Raw genomic sequence first — 7,482 nt, forward strand, 5'->3', positions numbered from 1 at the left:
AATTCTTCTACAAACTGTATTCTGCAACACACATTCACATGACACTAAGAAAATGCATGTGGACCTGACCCAGTCATTATTAACAGAGGACTCTTAGGATGTATGGTGCCCTTTTGTGATTTTCTTTCTAGATGAATACTGTTTGTGTTGTATATTTTAGAGATTTTATTTATAAGCAAAATATTGGGTGGAAATACTTACATCTGTGTTTGGTGATAGGTATGAACTATAATATTAAAAGAGATGTTGCTCCTCTGGGTTGAAATCTGATGTACATGTTGATGACTTTTATTTGTAAAACTTTTGTTATCTTCTTTTGCATACCATTGCTACTACAGCATGTGATCATTGCAAGTTGTGCTTCTCTTGCCCAGTTCCCCAAAAGAAACCAGGCAACATCATGGATAGAAAAAAATCAAACAACTCTGTATAAATTTCTGTTTAGAATTTTACAACATAAATGATTTTCAATTTTTACTATTCACCATCTTCTTTCTGACTTACATCTGTACTTTGGGAGGAAACATATTCATTATCTTGGTGGTTGTGGCTGATCCACATCTATATACACCTATGTATTATTTTCTAGACAATTTGGTCTTTCTTGACATTTGATACCTGACCACTAATGTTCCCCACATGATGGTGCATCTTCTGTCAGAAAAGAAAAGCATTTTCTATGGACGAAGTGTGGCTCAACTTTTTGCGTTTATTTTCTTTGTAGGATCAGAGTGTCTCTTCCTAGCAGAAATGGCATATGATCATTACATTGCAATCTGTAAGCCCTTAAGGTATTCAGTTATTATGAACAAGTTCTTAGATGGCCAGTTAGCAGCTGCTGAACTTGTGGTTTCCTCAGTTCAATAGTGCACATAGTATTGACATTCTACTTGCCATTCTGTGGCAACAATCAGATTAATTATTTCTACTGTGATGTATCACCTTTGCTGATCTTGTGGGGACACTTTCGTCAATGAACTGGCATTGCTCTCCATTGGGGTATTCATTGGTTGGATCGCTTTTTTGTGTATTGTCCTTTCCTATCTTTACATAATCTCTACCATCTTGAGAATTTACTTCTCAGAGAGGAGACACAAAGCCTTTTATACTTATGTACTTCACACCTAATCATTGTCCTTCTCTATTATGGCAGTGCCATTTTCACACATGTACAACCAATCTCAACTTATTCTTTGAAAAAGATAGACTAATCTCAGTATTGTATAGTGTTGTTACTCCCATGTTAAACCCTATAATTCATACATTGAGAAATAAGGACATCAAAGAAGTTGTGAAAGTTGTAGGAAGAAAGTGGCAGCCACCAATTCCCTCTTTTGATATATGTTTCACTTATTTGTGGTTAATAATCTTATATTAGAAAATTAACTTCACCAGCCAGCTGTTTCTACTGATACATAACTATAAGTTGATTGCAATGTTGGGACAGATATTGAATAGTTGACACACTCATCCCTAAGTGTGCATGTTCTTGAGCTTAAGTTAGTCCTGTGCAAGGGCATCGATGTTGTTCTTAGATATTTTCCTCTCATTAATACTGTCCATTCCTGAATTCTCCATCCAAAAGACAGTGCTCCTCTTTCATGAAATATATATTGATGGACAGCATCTCCTGGTACTTTCCTTCCTTACTATATATTGAGGAACGTGACTTTCCCTATGCTTCTCATATGTTTTTATTATATTTCTCTTCTTATTACTTAAGTCATGCTTTTGGCTTTTATTTCTTTATTAGGCTTTTCTTAAAAAAGCATTATTACAAATAGGCTAAGTTCATATGATGCTGATTTTGACAGAGCTATGTGAATCATGATGAAATGATGTTTTATCTCCAGATCTGTTGGCAATTAATTTTCATTTTATCATCTGCTGAATGTCCAGACCAGTTTATCTTCATGTTAGAAAGAAGACAGTCAGTCTCTCAGTCTTGGTTTATATTCCTTACTCCGTCAAAAGGTGGAACATCCTAAAAGAATTTTTCTAGAAATAAGTCCACATGTCAGCTTACTATTTTATAGAGTATCTTAAATTTAGAAATTCTTTTCCTAAAAATTTAGAACACAGAATTAAAGAAAAATATACAGAAAAGTAACAGGTTTTTTTTTTTTGTGGGAATAAAAATTCTTTGTTGCATAGTAACTACATTTAGAAAAGAGAGTAGGACTTACATACTTTAAAACAATGGTACTGGGGATTTCCAATCAAGATGGCTAAGTAAGTAAACACTGTGCTTGCATCTCTCACAACCACATCAAAATTGCAACTAAACCTCAGAACAACCATCACTGAGAATTGACTGAAGTCTAGCTGAACAGAAGTTCTACAGCTAAGGAAGAAGCCACATCCAGACTGGTAAGAGGAGCACAGAAACAAGGAACTGGCTGCTCCCACATCTGCATGTGTTAGTTAAAAATTGGGAGGGTTATCTCAACTATGGATCCCAGCCCCACACCGGGCTCCCCAGCCCAGGATTCCAGGGCTGGGAAGATTGTGAAAACAGTGGAGATTGTGGCTGAGTGAGGCAGAGGGCTGCTGGAGTCCCAGGCATTCCTCTTAAAGAGCCTGAGCAGGGACTTATTCAATTATGGACTCACTCACTCTGAGTTCCAGTGCTGGGGCAGCAGCTTGAAAGGTGGCAGGAACATACGGGGTAGAAATAAATTGTCTGGCTTCAAGATGAGGGCTGAAGGGACAGCTTTCTCTCAGACAGAAGTGCTGGCAGAAGTCATTGTTCCTTTGTTAAGTCTTCCCCTCATCCAGCATGAAGACTTAGGCTGGCACCATATCTGAGTCTCCATTAACCTGGCTAACACTATTTGCCCTGCCCTGGTGATTCCCTGAGACCCTGCTCCACCCAACTTCTGGACCCACCCAAGCAGCTTCCAGTGGCTTTTCCATACAAATGGACGGTCTTGGCTCATGCTGTGGGCTTCTCTAAAATCTCTCAGAAGTTCACAAAACCCAAATAAAGAGCACCTGGCCTCGGTGTGCCCAGTATCTCTTGCTGAGCAGCCCCAAGTCTAGCACTGGTGGTAGCTGGCCTCTGTTCAAGGTTTAACCTCTCCCAGGCACCTCCAAGCCCATCAATCTGTGTATTGCTTTGTTGTTCATGCAAGGTGGCCCCAGGCAGGGAACAGGATTCTGTTGAATTTGGTCTGTGGTGGGACGCCTTCCAGAAGGCCCCAGAGTCAACATGCCTGGTGGCCATCTTCTGACAGAGTTGAAGACCTACCCTGCAGCCTTTGAGGATGGCACCCCCAAAGGGCAGACTGAGCAGGAAATAGAGCCCTGCTAAAGCAAATCCTGCTCAATAGGGTCAGCCCCTGCACAACAGCTCCTCCACTATAGTCACAGCCAGTCTTTATTAACCAATAAACCTGTGGATCAATCCCTCTCACTGACGTGCAAACAGCAACCAAGACTCAACTACAACAGGAGGCACACACAACCCACACAAGGAACACACCTGGAACACCTAGTTCAGGTGACCAGGGAAATTGTACCACTGAGCCCCCCAGGACACCTACTACATAAAGCCACTCTACTAAAACCAGAAGACATAGCACCTCTACCTAACACATAGAAAACACAGGAAGCGGCCAAAATGTGGAGATAAACATGTCCCACATGAATGAATAGAAAAAAACTCCAGAAAAAGAACTAAACAAAATGGAGACAAGCAATCTACCAGATGCAGAGTTCAAAACACTGTTTATAAGGATGCTCAATGAACTTAGGGGAAGAGTAGAGGAACTCAGTGAGAACTTGAACAGATAGAAAACACAAAAATGGAGATAGAAAACATAAAAAAGAACCAGTCAGAAATGAAGAATACAATAACTGAAATAAAGAATACATTAGAGAGAATAAACAGTAGATTAGATGAAGTGGAGTATTGAATCAGCGATTTGGAAGATAAGATAGCAGAAAACACCCAATATAATAGCAAAAAGAAAAAGGAATTCAAACACATAAGGTTAATTTAAGAGGCCTCTGGGACAACTAAAAGCATACCAACATTTGCATCATCAGGGCACCAGAAGGAGAAGAGAGAGAAAGGAATTGAAAACCTATTTGAAGTAATAATGATGGAAAACTTTCCTAACCTGGTGAGAGAAATAGACATACAAGCTCAGGAAGCACAGAGAGTCCCAGCAAGATGAACCCAAAGAGACCCGCACCAAGACACATCATAATTTAAATACCAAAAGTTTAAGACAAAGAGATAATCTTAAAAGCACCAAGAGAAAAGCAGTTAGTTACCTATAAGGGAATTGCCATAAGACCGTTAGCGAATTTCTCAACAGAAACTTTGCAGGCTAGAAGGGATTGACACAAAATATTCACTGATTAAAAGCAAGGACCTACAACAACTTTACCCAGCAAAGCTATCATTTAGAATCGAAGGACAGATAAAGAGTATCCCAGATAAGAAAAAGCTAAAAGAGTTCATCACCATTAAACCAGTATCACAGGAAATGTTAAAGGGCTTCTTTATGAAGAAAGAGGAAAAAAACAACATAATCATAAATAATAAAATGGCCATAACTACATACCTATCAGTAACCACTTTAAATGTAAATGAATCATATGCTCTAATCAAAAGACATAGGGTAGCTTAATGGATAAGAAAACAAGATCCATACATATGCTGCTGTCTACAACAATCCCACTTTAGATCGAAAGACACATGGACTGAAAGTGAAAGGGTGGAAAAAGATATTTCATGCAAAATGAAACAAAAAATAATCTGGGCTAGCAATACTTTTATTACTTCTTTGTTTTGTTGATGGTTTCTTTTGCTGGGCAGAAGATTTTAGGTTTGATATAGTCCTATTTATTTATTTTTGTTTACTTTGCTTTCCTTGGAAATCAAATATTTACTTTTCAGGGTGCTCGAATAGCTTTTCCTTGCCTTCTGTTTAAGTTTTATAGCCGAATGTAGCAGAAAAGATAGAATGAGTTTGTTTATGCCATCATATTGGGAATTAGAACCTGTATTTTGAAAATTGATTAACGTTAAGTGAAACAAAATAGTCAGTGCTTATTTCTTCCAGGTGAAATTGGCAAGAGAAAAATTCTGAGATGTACTAAATTAAATTACAGCAGGCTGGAGGGTGGGAGGAAGAGATAAGGGAACTTAATCAGTTAACAGCTGCTGGCCAAAACCAAGAAAAGACTGTTCACATTCTTGAATGTATGTTGAAACTTTGAAGCAACTTCCAGGCAGCTATTTTCTATCCCAGAACATTCTCTTCACTTTTTCCTGCCTCCTTATCTATGTCCCATGTAAATTCTTTAAAAACAATGTACGTATTTATTTCCCAAACTCATTGTATAAAAAAAAAATCTCATCAACCCAAACACAGTGGTCAAGTTTGTCTTCTTCACCAAGCCCTGCTGCTAGTGGTTTTGACTACATGCCCTAGTATCTGGTCCTCTCTCTAGCTAACATGTGGTTCAATAAACTCTTTCTTTCAGGACAACTTTGGCTTCAAAGTTTTTTGTTTAATGCAGTTTTACACCCTGTTTTCAACCCTGTTAGTATTGGAAAAGATTGACTATAACAGCAATTACATATGGGTGTAGAAATAGCTGTGAGGTGGTAGAAGCACCACCAGACTTTAGATCAGAAGACTTGAGAGTGAAATTAGACATTACTGTTAAATACCAGGGTGCTCTTAGTCAAGACCATTATGGTTTTCTTAATTTTAATGTTGTTTTCTGTAAAATGAACATAATTTTAAAAAACATAAATGCAAAAGTAACTTTTGAAATAAATAAGTGTACAAAACAACACGTTGTTATTTGGGTGGCAGAATGATGAGAGCCAACATTTCTTGCATGTTTATTATGTGCAACACTAATGTGATTAGTATATATTAACCTATTTGATATTCACAACAGCCACATGAGACAATTAAATTTTTTTTTTTTACAGATAAACAAGCCATAGAATTGCTAACTAGCATTCCTAAGGTCACATATGAATGATTGGTGGGCCATTGTTCAAACTCAAACAATTTGAATTTAAAAGTTGTATTATAAACTGATATGTATACTACATTGAGAATTAACAGCATAGTATATTATTTTCATGGAAAAGTAAAAAGAATGAGGAATCAAGTCAGTCTATTTGAAGTATTTCATTAGAAAATTCCAGCTCACTTAAACACAAAACAAGAATTTGAAATTTTGGAGTTTGATTTCTTTCTGCTAACATAGAGATGAGGTAACTAGAATAACTATGGAAGTTCCTACAGTATTTATTTTCTCTCTGAGACTCCAGATTATGGCAGTCATTAATTTGTACTAAAGACGTGTGCTCCCCAAGACCTGTACCAGGAAACAGTCCATTCTTTTCGCACAGAGCAAGCAACAGCTGCTAAAAGCCATCATTTTGGTTTCTAAGCAATTAAAAATGGTCTCCTTGGCAACTGGTTGTTATCAAGCGAGTTCTTGTTTTGCTTTTTTTTTTTTTTACCAAGGTCACTTGGCGGCTCATTAGAAAGCTTACAGATAATTGTATTATTAATGTTATAAATGTTTTCACTAAGTAAGTAAGTACATAATTATTTAAGTGCCTCAAGATTATTTTCTCTGAAAACAAGATGATTCATAAGGGCATACACATTAAATACTTTTAAGGTTGTCTCCAGAGATGCTAGCTTTGTTAGGCAGTCACTTTTTACTTTTTACAGAACTTTTTACTTTTCCATGAAAATAATATACTATGCTGTTAATTCTATCTCAATTTTGCATCATAGTTTTGATGATTACACTTTTTAATTCCTGGAAGAGGCCTCTGCAGGCAGGCCACTTAACAAATAACGAGATGAACTTTCTTCAAAGTTTAAGGCCTCCTCAGAGAAAAAGAGGTAAGTAACTGCAGACAAAACACCACTCAGTGTAAAGTAGAAAGAGTCATTACTATAGAAAAAGGAAAACACTTTATGAAACCTGAGGGTGTTTACTTTTTCTCTAAGAGCCACTAGCTCCAGAATGAATGAGAACTGAAGCCATGTTAATATCAACACTATTCATGCAACCATTCATTCGCTTATTCACTTACTTCATTCAATTAGTTATTCTAAAATATTGGATCATTGTTATAATGGCATTTCTTATTAAGAATTCTAATTAAATCACAAATTGAATAATAATTCGGGTAACAGATAACTGTTAAGAATGTGCCTCATCTTGTAACATGAAAGCATTTTCTCCACTTTTATATTTATATTGCAGCATTTTTAGTTTTAATCAGTTTTATACTGTAATTTCATGTTTTTGTATAGTTTACTAGTATTTGTGAAACATGGTATAGATTTTTTATATCTGAATACAATTTACTGTTAGGTATATAGTCTTACGCCTGATATTTGTTACTAAATTATTCATAATTCTTTCCATTTAGCTTTAAAAGCTATATGTATATTATAAATGCATACATATATAATGCTATAT

The 7,482-nt window shown here is 36.5% G+C and overlaps 1 pseudogene; it reads left to right on the forward strand.

Annotated features, from left to right (window-relative positions):
* Positions 1 to 275: 275 nt before the first annotated feature.
* LOC107195430 lies at positions 276 to 1,378 on the forward strand (annotated as a pseudogene).
* The last annotated feature ends 6,104 nt before the right edge of the window (positions 1,379 to 7,482 follow it).

Source organism: Pteropus alecto, unplaced genomic scaffold (assembly GCF_000325575.1).
Source record: "Pteropus alecto unplaced genomic scaffold, ASM32557v1 scaffold173, whole genome shotgun sequence".
NCBI lineage: Eukaryota > Metazoa > Chordata > Mammalia > Chiroptera > Pteropodidae > Pteropus > Pteropus alecto.